At 38.2% G+C, this 22,665-nt stretch overlaps 1 long non-coding RNA gene across 1 annotated transcript in view; it reads left to right on the plus strand.

The window, feature by feature from the left end:
• The first annotated feature begins 1,427 nt into the window (after positions 1-1,427).
• LOC139075276 (uncharacterized) overlaps positions 1,428-22,665 on the plus strand; it is a 54,006-nt gene continuing 32,768 nt past the window's right edge. Inside the window, exon 1 of the long non-coding RNA XR_011525506.1 lies at positions 1,428-1,692. This is a non-coding gene — a long non-coding RNA (uncharacterized lncRNA). The remainder of the gene's footprint in view (positions 1,693-22,665) is intronic.

Consider the following 22,665-nt stretch of genomic DNA (forward strand, 5'->3'; position numbering starts at 1 on the left):
TGATTTCTGTCATTTCTTCAAGACAGTAAATAAACCCAGGCAGCAGGAGGCAATGAAGTGCCTGGAGTCAGTGGAAGGTTCTGGTATTTTCCGATCAGGAGCCTCCTTCTGCATGTGGAGGAGTAAGAGCCATCCTCAAGAATGAAGAACTTCAGCTCTCCTCAGAAACATGAGCATGACATTTAAGAGGTAGGAGGAGATGCGACAAGTAAGGAGACTCCATGATCCACCTTCAGTTGCTGACCTGGCTGAACAGTTCCCTTCCTCCCACTGCGTTCCAGAAGATTTCCAGGAGATTCTACTCTTCCCAAGAAGGCCTCAAGCACCTAATGTAAGTTTTGCCAATACTTCTAGAAAAATTGCCAGCACTCAAGGTTTCTCCCCAGCCAGCAATTTTTCACTGGGTTCTCCTACATTTATACTACATTGATCCATTCTCATCATTTATCCACTCATATATTTCTTATAAATTCATTCATTGACTTGCTCTATCATTCATGTAACAAATGTTTCTTGACTACTTACTATGTGCTCCAGGGAATCAGCTGTGAATAACAGACATTATTCTTCTTTTCCCAAGTTACACAGGTAAATGTTCCCAACTCAATTTTTATATATAATTGTACAGCTAAATAGCATTTATTGAGCACCTACTATGTGCAAGACACAGTTCTAAACATTTTACATGTATTATTTCATTAATCCTCACAATACTCCAGGAGAAATTTCTAGTTTATAGATGAGGAAACTCAGACAGAGGTGCTAAAAATAATTTCCCTTAGGCCTCCTCACTAATAAGTGACACAGCTGGGATTTAAGCCAGGCGGTCTTATCCCGCAGTCCATACACTTAATCACTTAACATGTCTATTTAGGTACATAGAAAAAAAATCCAGAAGCCTACAACCAAATGTCAATCAAAGTTATATTGTTGTTAGGAGGTAGGGAGAGGGTAGACTGACTCGTGATCTGTATTTTATTCTTGCTATACATTCTGTATTCTCATTCTCCCCGTGTCTTCCTTCTCTCCCTCTCTCTCCCTCTCTCCTGAGTCCATTTTACTTGTACAATGAGAAAAAATCGATAAGGTTACAAAAGCACTTAAAGAACAGGTTTGTAGGTCTGAGGCAGTGGAAGGGGTGCCTGGCGGCAGGAGCTTTCAATCAGGTCGAGGGCTGACCCTCGGGAAGTCCCACACAAGGAGCTGGGAGCCTCTTCACCTCAGAATTCTTTCAGCTCCTCGGCCCAGCCTGTAAGCCTTTTTGTGACATTGCCTGGTATTTTCAAATAGGAAGATTCTAAAGGAGGGAGGGTTTTTAGTGACCATGCTGGCCTCATGAGAACAATGTGTGCTCAGGGAACAAACACGTTGCATAATCACCGTCCCAGAGAAGGTTAACTGCACAAAAATACCTGCTTCGGAATAAGGCTTAGTGTCAGCTCAGTCACTATGACAAGTTACCAGTGACCCGGGCTGCAGATGCCTCCTCGCTCCAACTCTTACCCTGCCATGAAGTAAACAATCACGTTATTCTTTCGGTGGCATTCTCTGATGCCCACGTCAGACAGTTTGTTTATCTACAACAATATGGGAGGAATGCTGCTTCACGTGCTCACAGGGAAGAACACGTAACTCAACATCCACATTGCCGCAGGTCCTGTGCCCTTTGGGTCATTCAACCTTCAAAGCAAGGTATGGAGTCAAATACGACCATTCCCGTTTTACAGATGGGGAAACTGCAGCTCAGAGAGGCTAACTAGCTCATCGTATAGCAATTTTCCAGGAGATGATCTGATAGTCAAAAGGAAAGCAATCTTTTAAAAAACAGAATAAACTTAAGAAAAATGTTGGTACAAAATGAAATGCTGCGCCAGCTCATCCGTGTGGATGTTGAAAATGAAGGGGTTGGAGAGGACACTCATTCTTTTGAAAATTCATCTGCTTTCCATAAGGTAGACCTGAAACCGTATTTGGTCACTTAATGATATATTCAGACCAAAATACTATCGTCTGTGGCTCAACATGGTTAGGTTAGGTTGGGAGGTTGTATTTTATTCTAAGTGCAACAGGAAGCCATTGAAAGGTTTTTGGCAGGGAACCGACCTGACTTGATTTGTGTTGAAAGCTCATGCTGGGTGCTAAATATTTGTTGAATGAATGAGTGAATGAATTAATACAACAACAAACGAATGAATGAACATTAGGTGTGGTGAGTGCTGTGAACGCAAAGCACAGAGAGCCATGAAAGCATATGAGGAGAATTCAGCGGTGGAGAGGGTGATAAAGCTTGCAGCTTGGAGGCAGAAATGAAGAGAAGTGGATTCAAGGCATATTTATGACATAAAATTAATGGGACTTGCTGATGTTCTTGACGTGGAGCCTGGAGGAACACACTAGATGTGAAGGTGAGCTTCATTTCCTCACTTCTCCAAACCGGACATCCGAGTCAATTCAGTTCAATTTAAGATGAGTAACTGTTTTCCAAGTTGTTTATTAGCTATTTGTACAGAAAAGCGGCAGAATAGCTAGCATGATTTTCCAAATACTGAGATTCTCTCACTGAAAATAGGCGGATAAAAGTGGTTATTTTTATAGAATCTACAAGAATCAGTTGGTCTCTCTATGGTGCTTTCTTCAACACTCCCTGCTTTAATCTCCTGATATTTCTATAAGGTTTCCATGGCTAGGTTTCCATGACACCACAACAGTCAGTTTCATCCATTCTGCCAAAAAAATAACTCGTCAAAAAAAAAAAAGCCTTTTTCTGCACCAGAATGAATGCACCACTCTCCACCCCACAAGACACACACACACGCACACACACCCATTGCTCCTAGCACAGAGCTGGATACACAGATATTTACCACAACTATCAGTTAACTGGTCTGTTTAGGTTAAAATAGCTTTCACATCTTATAGACTTTTGTGGACCATCTGATTAATATTTATAAAGAGCAATTTTCAAGTTAAATGTTCTTTCACTCTGGACTCTCCGGAGACTAGTTGCTGAAAGCAGACGCTATTGTTTTACAAATTACAAATAAAATTCCTCTCATCTTATCATCCTCAAAGACTCACTGTTTTTTTATTATCTTGATTTCAAAAGCTAGTCCCAGAGGAGATTTTCACACACGAGTATGCAGCATAGATTTTCCTTTGCCCCCAACCTCCTTGTTCAGAATCTCTTGGCTAGACAGCCCTCCTGAGCTGGCCCTGTGGTGGGTTTCATTTGCGATTTCCATTTCTGTGACATGAATGTCTTGGCTGAGCTCGCAGAGGGTCCATTTACAAGTTTCAGGAGGTCTTCCCTCTCCAGATCCACAATGTGCCTTTCTGCGACACAGTGGGTTACTGCATCCCAGCCATGGGGACTGGTGGATACATGTCTCTGCCTATAATTCCAAGTCATAATGCTAGGATAACTAAATAAACAGCATGTGGACTCCATCATTCAGGCCTCCTCCTTTGGCTATAGCATGTTGACTTTTCTCGGGCAGGTGCACCTGTACGTGGTGGACAACTTTTGTGAAAGCAATTGAGAGGCTGTGGTATCTTCCCAGGCCAAAGGTTTCTGCCAGGCAGTAGCCACATAAAACACATCCGAATCATGAAAACTCTTTGGGAGTCCTCTAGGGTGAGTGTACAGTGGGCTCTCTCACACCAAAGATGTTGTTCTGGTGTCTCAGAAATGCCTACACTCATTGCCATTGTTCTAACTCGGTCTGCAACACACCCAGCTTCTATTGATTTTCCCGTTTGTCTCCGTAAGTGTGGAGTTCTAGCAGCTCTATAAACACAACAAAAGCCCAAGCCAGGCATTGACCAGGACAGCCTTATGGGTCCAGCTGGGAATTTTGTACCTTCTTGATGTCTTCAGAGTGGTCCTATACATTTATGTGTCTCAGTTTCATAAAGGGCTTGATGAAGGAGCTTTGTGAGTAACAGATCACAAAAATAAATGAACATTTTATTTTTAAAAAATCTCTTAATTGTCATGCCATGGTTGTGCACAGAGCCCTGAATAAGAATAAGAGCAATTTTAATATAGTGGTATAGCAAACATGACACAGTGCCCCAACAGCTTTTGGACATCGGTTTCCCTTCTGTTTCTCTTGTGTATAATGTGTATTGGGGGTGGAGAATGGGAACATATTTGATTGTGATTAAAACTCTTCAAAGTTTTCCAGTTGCACCTATTTCTCTCCACAGTTTACAATGCACTGCGTGTTCTGGGCCCTGCTTTCCCTCATTTCATGCTCAGTCACTTGACCCTGTTTCTCTGTGGTCCAGCCAACTGCCATTTTTTCAATTCTTTGACGTCTTCATCTTTCCTCCCACCCCAGAGCCTTCATACATAAATTTCCCAGTGCTGGACAACTCACACCACACACACATGCACACACACACGCATTCACCAACTACCCACAGTCGTCAATCACACACCCTCCTCTACCCAGTTAACTCCTAGTCATCCTTTGTATCCTAATTCAAGCACCACTCCTGCAGGAAAGCCCACCCTGACCCTCCCATGTCAGATTAAGTTCTTATACATTCTCACCCAATCTATTCTTTTCCTTCAGAGCATGTGACTCAGTTGGCAATTATGTAACTATTTGAGCAATTGTCACTGGCAGTCTCTACCTCAGGTTTTGTAAACCCAGTGAGAACAGAAACTAGATCTATTGTTTGCTAACTCTTATATCCTCAGCCTTGCCCATAAAGCCTGGCATATGGTCGGCTTGCAATAAATATTGGCTGAATGGATGGGTGGATAGATGGCTGAAGGGATGGATCAATAGGCACAAGTGTGTGCGTGCGTCTACCAGGGAATGGGAATATTGCTATTGTAACTTGAAGAGAGTAGATTTTCAGTTTTCTTTAATTCAGGATGTTCTGATAAACAGAAAGTAGAAATGACAATATTTGTCATATGAATCAACCTCTTTGCTAATTCTGCTTACAGAACCAGCATTCATTCAGTCACATAAACACCATGAATGATTCATGTGCTTCTGGTTAGCATTCAAGGAAGAAAAATCTATTTATACAACTTACAAATATCATATAAATACCATGTCTTGTTAACCATGCATCTGTGTTGATTTCAACTTAATCACAGAAACAGTAATTACTCCTCTCTAACACCAGTAACAGCTTCCTAATGTGCCAGAGATAAATTACTCAGTAAACAAATGTTTAAATATATTAGCAGTGACCAATTGAGTGTTATGTTATACACCCTGGACAGTCAGCCGCAGTCACCTTCCATTCATTTTCCCTTTCTCTCTCCACCTCCCCAGAGTGGAGCGGCCTGTGGAATTTGGGACAGCTCCAAATAGATAGGATGAGGAGGACAAATAAGTACACTGGAGCTTAAAGAGAAATGATACAGGAAGGCCCCGTCACCCACTACTGACTGGTACAATACAGCTGGGAATGCATTTTTGATTGTGTACCAGATAATTCAAATAGTTGCAGAATGGAGAAAGGTTGATAAAAAGCACATGGGGAATCAGAGAGCTTAAAATAGTCAAGATTGCATACCAAAGCTAGGTTTGAATTCTAGCTAATAACGGTTCATGCCCATTCAAAAGCTGGCTTAGGGAGAAGTGGTCATAGTATAATTCTGCTAGTAAAATTACATTCAAATATAGAAACTAAGGCCTTATAGAATTACCTTACACTTTGGCTTCCAGGGTGTAGTGTAGTCTTGCCTAAAGGGCCCAACAATCCATGAATCGTGGAAAAGGGGTTTTGTGATTCATGAAAAATGCCCTCTTACAAGCCATATTCTATGAGGACTGTAGTGAGTCCTAAGGCAGTAGTCATGGAATGCCCACAATACAATTCTTTCTTTCTTCTTCTTTTTTTGTTTTTTTGTGAGGAAGATTGTCCCTGAGCTAACATCTGTGCCAATCTTCCTCCACTTTTATGTGAGACACCACCACGCATGTCTTGACAAGCAGTGCATAGGTCTGCACCCAGGATCCAAACCCAAGAACCCTAAGCCACCGAAGTGGAGTGCACGAACTTAACCACTATGCCACTGGGCAAGCCCACTGTAATACAATTCTGAATTGCAGCTTCCATGCTATTTTAAAATTTGTCAAAATTAGAATAACTAATTCTTATAAACTTGAATTAATTTGCATGGATTTGCCATCATTCTCCTAAATTTATTGTTTTGGGTGTTTTTAAATATAAGAGCAATACATGCTTCTTGAAATACATATCTAGATATATATATAGAGAGAGAGAGAGACATCCATATAGGTATATAGATATAGCTATCTACATTAAATAGTACAGATATTTATAAATTGAAAAGTAAAAGTCCTTCATTTGCTCCTTCTCCTGCTGCATATCACATCTCATTCCCCAGAGACAAACAGTGCTAGCAGTTTGATGCATTCAGTTTTATTTTTACACAGATAGGATCCTACCATATATACCATCCTGTAACCTACTTTGTTTTTCTTTAAGACCTATTTTAAATGTCCCATTGGGGGAAGCTGGATGAAGGGTACATGGGGCTTATTGTACTTATTGTACTATTTCTGCAACTTCTCTTGAGTCCATAAATATTTCAGAATAAAAAATTTCTTAAAAAGCAATAAACTTTTCACTTTTAAAAAAAGTGTTTTCTTCCTGCTTTTTCTCCCCAAATCCTCCCAGTACAGAGTTGTATATTTTAGTTGTGGGTCCTTCTAGTTGTGGCCTGGCGTGTGGGATGCCGTCTCAGCATGGTCTGAGGAGCAGTGCCATGTCCACGCCCAGGATCTGAACCAGCAAAACCCTGGGCCGCCGAAGCAGAGAACGCGAACTTAACCACTCAGCCACAGGGCCAGCCCCCAGATTTTCACTTTTAAAAAGATGTATCTTTGGGGTCAGCCTGGTGGCATAGCAATTAAGTTTGCATGCTTTGCTTCAGCAGGCTAGGGTTCACCAGTTTGGATCCCAGATGTAGACCTGCACACTGCTTATCAAGCCATGCTGCAGCAGGCATCCCACATATAAAGTAGAGGAAGATGGGCACGACTGTTAGCTCAGGGACAATCTTCCTCAGCAAAAAGAGGAGGATTGTCAGCAGATGTTAGCTCAGAGCTAATCTTCTTCTTCAAAAAAAATGTATCTTAGTTATAGTACCATTTCAGTATATTACGACTACCTCCTTCTGTTGAACGGGCATTAGTATTTCATTGTTAGGATATATGATAATCCCTTTAACTAGTCTCCTATTGATAGGCATTTAGGTTGTTTTCTAGTTTTTCAATTACAGTAATGATGCAGTGGACAACCTTGTACTTTTACCTCTAGCTATGACACAGTTTGACAGGCCAAGCGCCTCACCTGTTTCAATTATTCTTCTGTATGAGGCACGTATGTATCTAAATTTTACAATCTCGGGTAACTGTGTCCAGGAGACCCTTTTTATTAGCAGGTGTGCATTTTTGTAAGAAACATCCAGTCAGAGCAGACAAAGCAGATTACTGGAAGGTTTGTGTCTACTCTCTGGAAGTTGTCACTTGTTTTAGGCCGTGGTCTCTCCTGGAGGGGGCTCATGTTCACCAAGTCCTTCCGCTGTGTTCAGAGGCGAACCTTTAGAAGGACTGCATGACTGAGCAGCCTTCAAACTTGACACAATCAGACAAACAAAACCATCCTCAAGTTCAACAAAGAGGAGAGAAGGAGTTTCTTCAAGTTGCTTAAAAACATAAGCAAAGAAATAATGAACTTCTAAAACCAGTTGCTTAATATTGTGCATCACCAGGACTTCTAAACTTGGCACCTCTTCCTATTTGACAACGAATGACAGACTTCACCAAAATTGAATACTTCATCCCTAGGATGAAGCCAGACTTGTTTTAAATGTTAATATTTGCCATCATAACACATATCCTTTTTGATATTTATTAAAGTAACAAATTTAGGAGTCCCTACTATGTGCAGGTCACTGTAACATAGGTATTGGAATACAAAGATAAATCAGGCACCCTCTACACCCCCCAAAAATACTCTATCTACACCTGTAGTACTTAACCTCTTTTGTAGCCATGGATCCCTTTGAGAATTTGATGAAAACTTTAGATCTAGGAAAATGTGCATGTTCATATACACCCAAAACTTCATAAACGATCTTAGTTAGTACTCTAAATTTGGGAGCCAACCATTAGTCCATGGACCTAGTTAAGTTAAGGTCCCTTGATCTACTGGAAGTGCAGGATGGGCAAGTGGAAAAATTAGAGATCATGCAGCTGAAAGTTTCTCTAGTGAAGAATGTAGTCATACTTACAGTCCTTCTCATTTGCAAAGTGCTTTCTCCTTTCCACATCCTCCTATAATAAGCTGACTCCATTTTTGTCAAATGAGGCAACGTGCTCAGTGAGATGTTGTGACTAGCCCAAGGCCACTCATCTACAAGCTGGAAGAACTTTGACAGGAATCCAGGTCTATGACATGTACTCTGTTTTGCCAAAGGTGGAGTAGATGACTAGGAAATGCCACGAGCAAGAGTTTCTTAAATATCCTAATGTCCACCATACAGGGATGGAAAGTTCTGACCAGTCATCAGGATTATCTGTATAAACGGACATTTTTAAATTTTAGAAACTATTCCTCTCTCTCTCTCCTTCTGTCTTCTTTCTCATTTAGCACATATTTATTTACACAACCAGTTCCCCTATTAACTTATGTATTCCTTGAAGAAGGGAACTATAGTTGGTTTATTTCCATTTCCTCAATGCCTAGCAACGTGCCCGGCATAGTCAGCACTAATTATCTGTTGAGTGAATGAAAGTTCATTATACAAAGAAAGAGATTAGAGAGATTAGCTTCTACTAAATGTGTTCCTCAGCTCATATTCTGCCTTCAAAGATTATCTCTAGGACATGAAAAGTGTCATCAGTTCACTGATGTATTACTCGTCATTTCTTCTGCATTTTTTATTCTCTCTCTTCCCCCACCTTTTATTTAACTGTGATATTTGATAAGTGGAACCAAGCTGAGCTGAGTCTAGTTTAAATATTCAACACTAAGCAGTCTTTCACTTCAAATAATCAAAAATTTTCCATGTTATATGCCAAAGTAGGAGAAACCTTAGGCAATAATTTAATTATTTAAATTAGTTGCAGGGTTTGGATTATTTTTTTAGCTGAAAGTATATTGAAAAAAAAATAGGAAACAGCCAAACTGTAAATTACCACCCAACCCAAGCCAACTTTGGAAGCAATATGTTTCTAAAACAATAAATGAATGGTTTTAACCCTTCTTGGGTCTTGGAATCTATACCCACACTTGACAAGAAGGAGTGAGGGAATGCCTGTATGTTATTCAACCACACTCAACTCCTTGAGGGCAGGGTCTATTCCTAATCTATCTTTGTAGTCTACAAAATTATCTGGCACACAGTGAAGGCTCAGTAAAAATTTACTTTGGATTTTTGCAAATTTGGAATTTTGAAATTAAATTGAAATTAATTTTGAAATTAAATTGGATTTTTGCAAAAGTTACACATTTCTACAATATATGTATATATGTGTGTACATATTGTATAAATACCCTATGTGGGTGAATATCTCAAAAATGCAGGCTATGCCCCATATCTTCCCATATACAAACTGGAAAAAGCACATAGTACTCATTTGTGTGTGACTACAGCTAAAGTCAGTTGTGTTATAAAATTCCATCTAGTATGTGCATATTCTGGTTAAAGCCACTCTGTATAACACCAATTCTTTACAATATTGTCTCTGAAAAATTTTCCTAAATAAAAAGGTAAAAATGGCCCATTAGAGTATATACTTCATGTACGCTTTTAAACTCAAGCCAGGACTGGAGATAGTACCAGCCACTTCAGCAAGTTTTCTACACCACACAGCCCACCCTCTCAGCTAAGAGGGGCTCCACTGCATCACCTTAAGCTGAGTATGGTCTCCAGTGTGGGTTGTAACCCCATATGAATGGCCTGTTCTAGCCATTCATTTTAGCCTTGATGCATAGTTCTGAACCACAGTGGCTGACCAAGGAAGGCTGGACTCACGGCAAAGAAGCTAAGGGAGGGTATAACATGATGGTGAAATGCCAGTTTTATGAAGGCTTAACGTGTTTTTAAGGAAATAGTTAACAAAACAGAGGGTTAAGATCACCATGTAATGGGAGATTTATGGAAGCTATGCAACAGTATCAACAGTCTAGGATACGTCACTGTAGCCTGGGAGAATGACCTGCAACTGGAAGCAATGATGGCCCAAGTTAAGTGAGGATTCAGAGGAATTACAGTAACCAGGAGAGCAATTGTTAAAGTACGGTCCAGGTCCTTCACCAACTCATTACCGAGCAGATGTAGTCAAAACTCCCATTTTCAGGAATACGTGGCACTCTTAGACTATGAAGTTGTTAAGTTTCCTACTACTTAGAAGCACCTAATCATTCTAGGAACAACAAGACGAGCTAGGAGAAGGTCCCAACCCACCTTCTTGTCTAAATTACTTTTGCAACAAGGAAAACTGAATTGGGGGACACACTTGGGGTCACTGTAACACTCAACACACAGTAATTCCACTTCCTCTAAAACTACCTCTCCCCATCTGGGGAGTGAATCCGAGGGCTCTAGAAAGGGGCCTGGCTAACTCTACCCTTTTTCCCCCAGCTCTCTAGACCCACATTGGCTAGACTGAAATGTGGTCACTCTCCACCAGCACCTAATTTAGCATCCCGGCACTTAATAAATATTTAACACTATCAAATGTACGTGCAGGAAGCAGCCTGGAAATGAATTGCCTCATTTTTAAGTAGCTTGGGAATTGTGCATTTTGCAAAAACTGAATTGACTTGTTAATAAAAACAAATGATTCCGTGTGTTATATGATATTCTTTTAGTGTTGGTTTCAAAGCCACATGTCCCAGAAATAGCTGCCTTATGAAGAGGGAATGACTCAATTTTTTATTAAAATGATGGTGATATTCATCTGTTCATTTGGCAAATATTTGAGCATGTGTTACGTGTCCAGTACTGTTGTAGGCACTGGGAATACAGTGGTGAACATGGTAGACAAGCTTTCATGGTGATTACATTCTAAGAAGCAAAGTAAATGCTCAAATAAATAGGTATATAATGTCATTTACTATGAAGAAAAAAAGTAGAGAAAGGGGATAGAAAGGATGAAAGATGCTATCTTACAAAGCATAGAAGGCATCTCAGAAGAGGTGACAAGTAAGAAACCAAAATGGAAGGAGAGTGCAGGGCATATGAATATCTAGAGAGAGTTCCAGGTAGACGGGAGAATAACAGCAAAGGCCCTGGGGTAGGAACAACCTTGGGCAAACTTGAGAACAGTGAAGAAGTCAGTATGTTTCGATGAGTGAGGAGGAAGTGAGAAAAGATGAGATTGGAGAGGTAGCAGGAAGTCAGGTGTTGCCAGGCTCTACAGGCCATGGTGAGGACGCTGGATATCATTCTAAATGTGATGGAAACTCACTATAGGCCTTTGAGTAAGGCATGGTCAGATGGATTAAACCCCCCAAACAACTTTAAAACCATCCAGGTAAAAACTTCTGTTTCCAATCGAAGGTGGACTAGATATTTAGGGCACCACTTCCTGTATCTGTTTCCAATCGAAGGTGGACTAGATATTTAGGGCACCACTTCCTGTATCTGTTTCCAATCGAAGGTGGACTAGATATTTAGGGCACCACTTCCTGTAATAGCACATCTAAAAGTGATGGACACACACACAAATGTATGTTGAGCTGGCATAAATGTAAGGGAATTCCTTGGAAGCTAAAAACATAAGTCCAGAAGGATACGTAAGCACTGGATGGCATTTGCCATGGGGTCATCTGCCAATTCCTGGTGAGTTAAAATCTAGATTTTAAAAGGCCTTTCATCTAGAAAATGGAGGCAAATCCTGACATATAGGCAGAGTGGGACACTAGATCATGAGACTCATAGTTGACACCTTATTGGTTACCAAAAGGAAAGAATCACCCTACAGAAGGAGATTGTGGGGATAGATGCCTGTTTGGGTTAAGGCCCTAGGTGGCACATAAAAAAAGAGTCCCTCTGAGAATTCCTAAATATGATACCTCAGTCACACAGATTTGGGACCATAATTCATAAAACCTTTGTGGCAAAAAGAAAAAAAAACTTAAAATGATATGGGGTCAGGAGTTCTCCCCTGCTTCCGCCAACACAAATTCTCTTGGGAGTAATATATTTTAAAAACATTACTTAAAAACATCTCACAGATAAAGTTTTCAAAGAAACATAAGCTCATCATCAAAAATCAACAAATACACGAGGAAATAAACCACCACAAGTGAGAGATGTTAAAACTACAGAATCAGACAAACCAAAAAGTCTCCTTATAGTCGAAGTATCAGCTACAGAACATAAAAATGTTTGATGAAATGTTTAAATAAATAAAAGATGGTACTGAAGTTATAACAAAGAAATAAGAAATTATCAAATTTGACTAGGCAGGTATGAAAAAAGAACCAAATATTTTCTAGAAATGAAAATATAGAAATCAAAATTAGAAATTCAATGGAGGGATTAAAAAGCAGATTAAGGGGGCCAGCCTAGTGGCACAGTGGTTAAGTTCACATGCTCCACATCAGCAGCCTGGGGTTCATGGGTTTGGATCCCAGGCGTGGATCTACATGCTGGTTGTCAAGCCATGCTGTGGAAGTGTCCCACCCACAAATTAGAGGAAGACTGGCACAGATGTTAGCTCAGGGACAACCTTCCTCAACAACAAAAAAAAAAAATCAGATTAAACATAATTACAGAGAAAATTAATGAACTGAAAGATAGAATAGAAGAAAATATCCAGAAAGAAGCACAAAGAGAAAAAAGGATATAAAAATAAGAAAGGATAAGAAACAAAGTAAACAGTGATAAAGTCTACATATACATTTTATTAAAATTACAGAAGGAGATCATAGAATAGAAATACTTGAAGAGGAAAATGGCTTAGAATTTTCCAGAATTGATGAAACAAACTAGCAAATTCAGAAATCTCAAGAGTGATTTAGAAGAAAGAGAAGGAGAGAGGAAGAGCAGAAAGAATAAATGAACAAATAAGAAGAAATAATACATGCTTAGACATAAAGTGAATACTGCATAACTGAAAGCAAAGAGAAATTGATTTGCGAAGTTTTTTTAAAAGTCAGGATAGAACTAAAATCTTATACAACAATAATATATGTGCTGTCACTGCTAAAACAGCAGTTAAAGGAAAATGTAATGCTTATATGAGAAAATAAGAAAGGCTACACATTATCTGGCTAAGTATCTACTTCGGGTATTAGAGAAATTTTTTAAAATATAGTAGAAGGAAAGTAATAATAAAGATGAGAGTAGAAATCAATGAAATAAACATTCAATAGAAATTATCAATAAAAACAAAAGTTGGGTCTTTGAAAGAACTATTAAAATTTACAATACAATAAATAATTGACAAGATTGATCAAGGTAAAAATGAAAGAAGGCACAAATGAACATTATTAGAAATATAAACAAGAACATAATTAATGTATTAACAGACTTTAAAAATATGAGAGTCTGACAAAGGGTTTTTATCCAAAATATATAAAGAACTCTTACAATTCAATAACGAGAAAACAAATAACCCAATAAAAAGTAAAATGGGCATGTGCATAAATAATAGGCAAATGATTTGAACATATACGTTGCAAAAGAAGATATACGAACAAGTACAGGAAATGATACTCAACATTATGAGTCATTAAAACCACAATGAGATATACCTATATATATGTACTAGAAAAGCTAAAATTCTTTAAAATTGTAAAAGAAAAAAATGGAAATATAAACTGCTACAGCCACTTTGGAGAACAGTTTGGCAGTTTCTCAAAAAGTTAAACATATATTTTCTTTGTGACCCAGGAATTTCATTCCTAAGTATCTACTCAAGATAAATGAAATCATAAATTCACACAAAGATTGTACACAATGTTCACAGCAGTCATTATACATAATAGCCAAAACGTGAAATCAACGCAAATGCCCATTAACTGGAGAATGGATTTAACAAAATCTGGTATATCCATACGGTGGAATACTACTCAACAATAAAGAGAAATAAACTACTGACACAACAACATGAATTAATCTCCAACACATCATTCCAACTAAAAGAAGTCATGTACAAAAGACTAAATATCATGTGATTCCATTTGTATTAAATTCTGGAAAAAGGTAAAACCAGTGATAGAAAATAGATACATGGATGCCTAGGGGCAAGGATTGAACACAAAGGGATATAACAATTTTTTTGTGTGGTGATCAAAGTATTATAAAGCATGTTAAATGTCGTTTGCATGACTGAATGCATTTACCAAAACTCATTGAATTTTACACTTAAAATGAGTGAATTTTATTGCACTTAAATTATACAATAATGCTATAAAGATATTAAAAATAAAAAAGGAAATATTATAAACAAGATTATGTCAACAAATTTGAAAATGTATATTAAATGGACTGTGGAAATTGCCAAAACACTATCACTATTAACAAAAAGAAATCAGTAGTTACAAATCTCCCTTGAAGATTACATAAGATCTAGACAGTTTTACAGGTGAGTTCTATCAAACATTCAAGGAACAGATCACTTCAACCTTAAACAAACCATTCAGAAAACAGAAAAACAATGGTAGGAGACAGACACTCTCCAACTCATTTTTAGAGGCTTGTATAACCTTGAAAGACAAAACTGACAAGAAAAATAGGAGAAAGGAAAATTACCCTCCAATCTCATTCATGAACATAGATAGAAAAAAATCCCACAATATATTAGCAAACCAAATTAAGCCATGTATAAAAAACATAAATCATAAGTTGGGTTTGGGCTGATTCCCAAAATGCAAATTTAGTTCAAATTTACAAAAATCTATTAATGTAGCTCACCACATCATCCAGTGAAAGGAGAAAAAAACACGTGATCATCGCAATACAGCGGAAAAAGGATTCAACAAAATTCAACCACCATCCATGATAAAATCTCTTAGCAAACTAGGAATGGAAAGGAGCAATCTTAACCTTATCAGTGGTATCTATAGAAACCTAGAACCACCTTCACACTCAGTGGAGACACATGCAAGCACTCCTGTTAAAATCAGGATCAAGACAATGATGCCCTCCATCACCACTTGTATTCAATAACATATTGGAGATCCTAGTCAGAATAGCAAGAAGAGAAAAAGACATAAAACAAATAAGTATTGAAAGTAAGAAAACTCACAATTGATATAATTATCTACATAGACAGCATAAAAAACATCTACAGACAAATTCTTAAAATTAATAAGAGAGTTTAGCAATATTACTGGACATAAGATCAACATTCCAAAACAATTGCAAATCTAGTTACTAGCTATAAGCAGGTAGAAATTTTATATTTTTAAAAAGATACCAGTATAATAGCTACTAAAATATAAGGTATTGAGGAACAAATCTTACAAAAGATGTGCAAAGTTTTATGTAGAAAATTATGAACCCATTTAAAGGATATTTATTAAGTGCTGAGAGTGTGCCAGGCACTCTGCTAGGTAGTAGAAATACAAAGGCTAGTGAGACAATGTTCCTACTCTCCAGTGCCAACAGGCTGGTGGGAGAAACTGGCGCCCAAGCAAATGGATGCCACGACACAGGACAATGGCAATGGAGGTGTGTTTAGAAACAATGACAGCAATGAGTCACATCCGGGAGGGTCAGAAAATGGGCATTCAAAGCTGGAGACACTTGTGCTCACTCTTGAGGATAACTATGGATTTTCCAGAAGAGCAAGGAGGGAGAGGGAGTAAGCAATGCTCACAAAGCAGAGGGCACAGGATGGGAAAACGAAAAGGTATGGGACATTCACAGCACCTACTCTCCACAGCCATAGCAGCTCAACAGGGATTGCTGAAAATGCCATCAATTGCCCCACCTCTGACCTCTTGGGGTATCATATTCATCCCATCCTACCTCTTCCCTCCATCTCTGCCTATCAAACTATTTCCTGGACCTGAAGGTCCAATTCATATTGCTTTCCCTACTCTCCCACACCATCCCGCTATGATCCATCTCTCCCCTCTGTTCTATCTTCCCTGGTACCTCCAATTTTAATGGACTGCCAGCTGCATTCTTCTGTTTACCAAATAGCAACTGAAGCATTTGCAAACATCTTTGTAAAATATCAAGCTGATAATTGAGTGGGCACTCAACATATGTGTCTTAAATGGAGGTCATTGCTCACTGTAAGGGCTTCTATAGAGTTGCTCCTTGCAGTAGATTGTGATCTGAAGGAAATCTGCATTGTTGTTGGTTTTGTTTTATTGCATGCCATCACAGTGAATGACCTTTGTCTAAACCCACAGGGAGACCAAAAGACAAAATCTGTAACACTTGGCCTCTCAGATAAACTCCACCCCGTGTGTTTCAAAACAATACGGATTTCCCACCCTCTCTCACCTCGCTCTCCTTCCTAGACCAAAATCCCCTGTGTGGGAATGCAGACAAGTTACTGACTATTGAGCTGCATTCTACTGATTAAAACACTAGTTTGCACGTCAGCTTGCTACACCTATGCACCACAAAGCAGGCTCAGCTTGACATGCACGGAAATCAGTTCTATTTCCTGATGCTCTACAATCTCTACATCATTTTTTTAAGTTAGTAATTTTGTATAATTCAGTGTAAGTAATGCTGTTCCCTTTCAGGTTCAGAGGAAATATGGAAGAATGGAGCAGTAGTAGGAAGAGCATTGGACCTGGAGTTCTCAGGAAGAACTTGGGGAAATCTCTTAAATCTTTAGAGTCTCAGTTTTCTCATCCTCAAGGAGGTCATATCCCTGACCTCTCTCATTCGGCTCTTGTGAGGATCAAATGGGCCAATGGCTGCGCTAGCAGTTTGTGAAGTGGAAAGCTCTGTTCCAATGCATGTGCTATCATTATTACTAAGAGTTACCAGCACAAGCTGATCCCTTCTCATGAGCTTAAGTCCTTTGAAGTTATTGTTATCTACTTAAGAAGAATCAGCTCTTGTGAGGCGTGCCCAGAAAGTCCATTGAGGACGTCATTGTTTTTAGACTAGTAAGATTAATCTACGTGAGTGAAATTTGTCATCTTCCTTCAGCATCTTTCAGCATCACCCAAAAGTCTATCTTTTTTTTAATTGAGATATAACCGACATATAACATTGTGTAAGTTTAAGGTACACAGCATGGTGATTTGATACATCTATATTGCAATATGATTACCACCATAGTATGAGTTAATACCTTCATCATGTCACATAATTATCATTTCCTTTTTGTGATGAGAACATTTGAGATCTAGTCTCTTAGCCACTTTGAAGTATATAATACAATACTGTTAACTTTAATCACAAACTGTTCATTAGATCTTCAGAACTTAATCATCTTCTAACTGCAAGTTTGTACCCTTTGACCAACACTTCCCAATTCCCCCACACCTCTGTCAACCATCATTCTACTCTCTGTTTCCAGAAGTTCAGCTTTTTTAGATTCCACATATAAGTGATAGCATATAGTATTTGTCTTTATTCCTCTGAATTCTCTCACTTAGCATAATGCCCTAAATTTCCATCCACGTTGTCACAAATGGCAGGATTTCCTTCTTTCTTATCACTGAATAATATTCATGTGCGTGCGTGTGTGTGTGTGTGTGTGTGTGTGTGTATTTACCACATCTTCTTTATCCATTCATGCATTGATAGACACTTAGGTTGTTTCCATATCTTGGCTACTGTGAATAAGGCTGCAATAAACGTGAGAGTGCAGGTATCTCTTCAATATCCTATTATCATTTCCTTTGGGTATATACCCAGAAGTGGGATTGCTAGCTCATATGGTAGTTCTATTTTTAATTTTTTGAGGAAACTCCATACTGTTTTCCACAGTGCACAAGGGTTCCCTTTTCTCCACACCCTCACCAAACACTTGTAATCTCTTATCTTTGTGATAATAGCCAGTCTAACAGGTGTGAGGTGATATTTCATCATGGTTTTGATTTGCATTTGCCTGATGAAATGGTGTTGAACATCTTTTCATGTAGCTGTTGGCCATTTGTGTGTCTTCTTTGGAAAAATGTCTATTCAGTTCCTCTGCACATTTTTTAATTTCTCTGTTAGATTTTTTGTTTCTCTGTTATTGAGTTGCATGGGTTCTTTCTATATTTTGAATATTAACCCTTATCAGATGTATGGCTTGCAAATATTTTCTCCCATTTGGTGGGTTGCCTATTCATTTCGTTGACTGTTTCCTTTGCTGTGCGGAAGCTTTTTAGTGTGATGTGGTCCCACTTGTTGATTTTTGCTGTTGGTGCTTGGGCTTTTGGTGTCATATCCAAAAAAGTATTGCCAACATCAATGTTAAGGATATTTCACCCTAAATTCTCCTAGGAGTTTTACAGCTTCAGGTTTTATGTTTAAGTCTTTGGTCTATTTTGAATTAATTTTTATGAGTGTGTAAGATAGGGATCTAATTTCATTTTTCTGTACATGGTAATCCAGTTTTCCCAACATTTATTGAAGAGACTTTCCTTTCCCCATTGAGTATTCTTGGCTCCCTTGTCAAATATTAGTTGACTATATATGGGGGAGGGGGTATTTCTAGGCCTTCTGTTCTGTTCTATTGGTCTATGCATCTATTTTTATGCCAGTATCATACTGGTTCGATTACTATAACTTTGTAGTATAGTTTGAAATCAGGAGTTGTGATGCCTCCAGCTTTGTTCTTCTCCACAAATTGAGTATAGAAGGAACATACCTCAACATAATAAAAGCCATATGTGAAAAACCCACAACTAATATCATGTTCAATGGTGAAAAGTTGAAAGCTTTTCCTCTAAGATCAGGAACAAAACAAGGGTGCCCACTATCACCACTCCTATTCAACATAGTACTGGATGTCCCAGCCAGAGCAATCAGTCAAGAAAAAGAAATAGAAGGCATCCAAATTGTAAAGGAAGAAGTAAAATTGTCTTTATTTGCAGATGATATGATCTTACATATAGAAAATCCTAAAGACTCAGCCAAAAAAAACTGTTAGAACTAATCAACGAATTCAGTAAAGTTGTGGGATATAAAATCAACATACAGAAATCAGCTGCATTTCTATACACTGAAAACAAAATACCTGAAAAAGAAACATGATAATATCATTCACAATAGCATCAAAATCAATAAAATACTTAGGAATAAATTTAACCAAGGAAGTGAAAGATCTACACAATGAAAACTACAAGACTTTGACGAAAGAAAGTGAAGAAGACATAAACAAATAGAAAGATATCCCATGTCCATGGATCAGAAGAATTAATATTGTTAAAATGTCCATGCTACACAAGGCCATCTATAGATTCAATGCAATCCCTATCAAAATTCCAATAACATTTTTCACAGAAATAGAAAAAACAATCCTAAAATTTGTATGGAACCACAAAGATCCCAAATAGCCAAAGCAATCACGATAAAGAAGAAACGAAAGTCTATCTTTTAAAAGATGACTGCCTTAAATAAAAATAATTATATTTCTATTGGTTTCATTATGTGGTGGCACTGTTTTCAGTGTAGCAAATCACCAGAAGGCGTTGTCTGCGTATTTCCATGGTTCAATTAAACTGAAAGACTATACAATAGCTCTAGATTCTCTATCTGCCAATAGTTGTCAGAATCCCTCCTTAATCAACACATGTCTGACGCGGTGGAGTCTTTCTTTCATTGCCTGTGAAGTGTCTGCCACTTGGAGATAGAGGTCATCCCCATCTCTCTATTACTATATTTTTCCATCATGCCTTCAGACAGTGAAATACTATGCAGCCTTTTAAATTGAGATTGAAGGTCTATATAGCATGATATGAGGTAGTGCTGTGGTGTCATCTCAATCTTGCAAGAGAAAATCTGAGTCTATATTATCACACAGCTAAAGGTCTGGATGGAGGCAACTTAGGGGCAACCTAGGAGGCAATCTTCCTCAGTCTCATTTTCTTCTTTTTTTAAAGGAAATAATAATGGAATTTACTTCCTGAGGTTGTTAGGAAGATTAAATGCATAAAGTGTGTAAAGCATTTAGCATTGTGCCTAGCCCACAATAAGCAGTCTATAAATGATAGCCAAATGATAGCTGTCTATAAATGATTATTACAATAGATGAAAAAATATAAAAATGCAACAGGTATTATCTCTGGGTATGGATTTTCCTTTTTTTTTTTGAGGAAGATTAACCCTGAACTAACATCTGCCGCCAATCTTCTTTTTGCTGAAGAAGATTGGCCCTGAGCTAACATCTGTGCCAATCTTTCTCTATTTTTTTATATGTGGGATGCTGCTACAGCGTGGCTTGATAAACAGTGCTAGGTCCATGCTGGGGATCCAAACCTGGGAACCCCAGGCCACCGAAGTAGAGATCACACACTGAACTGCTGTGCCACTGGGCCAGCCCCTCTGGGTATGGATTTAAGAATGATTTTTACGTACTTTTTTAGGCCCCATCCCTATCTTGGTCAACCATTCTAATGTGTTAACACATACTTTTTGTATACGCATCTTGCAAAATAGGTATTGTTTTGTATGTATTTTTTAATTGTGTGGAATTATCATATCTATCTCACCGATGTTACTTTTTTCACTAAGCGCTCTGTTTTTAAGATCCACCCATGTTTCTGTGCGTTCATCTAACTCATTCTTTCTAAATGCTGCTTAGTACTCCAGAGTGTGTGTCCTCAACATTTTGTCTAACTGCTCTCTTAAGGATCAGACTCATAGGCTGCTTCCAACTCTCCACTGCTACAAATAGCATTGCAATAAATCTCCTTGTGCACATCCTCTTAAGGAACCATGCAAGATCTTCTTTGCAATACATAACATAGAGGTGGGATTGCTGGGTTTGGGGTATGTATATTCTTAATTTGACTAAGTAGTGCAAGATGCTCTCCAGAAAGGCTGCAGTAGTCCGTCAGCAATGATGAGGTTCCTGTACCCTCACATCCCCATCAACACTTGGTCTTATCCATCTTTCTCACTTTTCCCAGTCTAATAAATATAAAGAGTTACTCACTGTTGTTTTAATTTACATTTCTCAGATTATGAATGATTTGGGGCATTGCTTCTCTTCATACATTTAGTAGTAATTTGTTTTGTTTTCTGTAAATTGCCTGTTTATTTCCTTCGCCTGTTTTTCTGTTGAGGTTGCTGTCTTTCTCTTGCTGATTTGCAGAAGTTACTTGTGTTATTCATTTAGTGAGGTTTAGACATTTCTAATATTTTTCCCATAGTGCCTTCTGTGTGATAAATTTTTCCACGGTGTCTTCCTTGAACGGATGGTCTTAATCTCGTTGGACTCAAAGTCATCAGTATGTTGTCTTATGATTTGTGCTTTTGAAATTTTGTTTGAAAAGCTTTCTCCTGCCCTTAGGTCACCAAGATCTTCTTCTAGATTAACTTTATAGTTGTGCCTTTTCCTCTTAGGTCTTTAAGCCATGTGGTGTCTACATTTGTAAGATATGTGAGACGGGAATCCAGTTTTATTTCTGTCTCTAAGTGAGCCAATTTTCTGAATGTAGGCTGCTAGCTACTGACTTGTGATATCCTTTTCATCATATTTAAGTTTCCACATGTACATATGGGTTGGTGCCTGAGCTCTGTACTCTGTTTTATCGGCCTTTTATTTGTTTTTTGCACTACCGCACCACTGTTTTGTATTGTATTGGTTTTGGCCCTGAGGTAACATCTGTTGCCCATCTTCCTCTTTTTTTTTTTCTCTCCTGAAAGCCCCCCAGTACATAGTTGCACATCCTAGTTGTAGGTTCTTCTAGCTCCTCTATGTGGGACGCCGCCTCAGCATGGCTTGATGAGTGGTGCTAGGTCCACACCCAGGATCTGAACTGGTGAACCCTGGGCCGCTGAAGCAGAGTACATGAACTTAACCACTCGACCACCAACCGGCCCCACACCACTGTTTTTGTTGCTATGGCTTTGTCATGTGTTTTTATATCTAGTGAGGCAAGCTCCCTTTCTGTTCATGTTTTTTTTTTTAAGCTTGACTTAGCCATTTATAAACTGTTAGTCCTCCAAATAAATTTTAAAGTAAGTTACCATGTTCCTCAAAAAAATCTAAGTAGAATTTTTGCTGAGGTTTATTGAATTTATAAATTAAATGGGAGAATTGATGTCTTTATAATATTAAGTTGTTTCATCCAGAAGCATACGATTTTCTCCATTTATTCAGATCATATTTTTATATCCGTTATTAATATTTTAAAGTTTTCTGTTTTCTCTGTAGATACTTTGTACATTAATTTATTAATATAATTAATTAACCCCTAGAATTTAATAGATTTCTTGATTGAATGATGTATTATTATTTATCATGTTTTCTGATTGGCTCTTGCTAAACAAAGGATTGATCCCGTATTCAGTGCTCTTACTTAGTTCTCTTACTGGTTCTAACAGTCTGTCTTTTGCATCTGTTGGTTTTTCTAGATAAGTGATCATATCATATGCAATTGAAGACAGTTTTATCTCTTACTTTCTCTATTAGTCAGCTCTCACTAAGTTATGCTACCATAACAAAGAATCCTCAAATCTCAGTAACTTAACAAAAATAAAAATTTATTTCTCACTTACGTAACATATTGAAT

Source organism: Equus przewalskii, chromosome 13 (genome assembly GCF_037783145.1).
Source record: "Equus przewalskii isolate Varuska chromosome 13, EquPr2, whole genome shotgun sequence".
Taxonomy (NCBI): domain Eukaryota; kingdom Metazoa; phylum Chordata; class Mammalia; order Perissodactyla; family Equidae; genus Equus; species Equus przewalskii.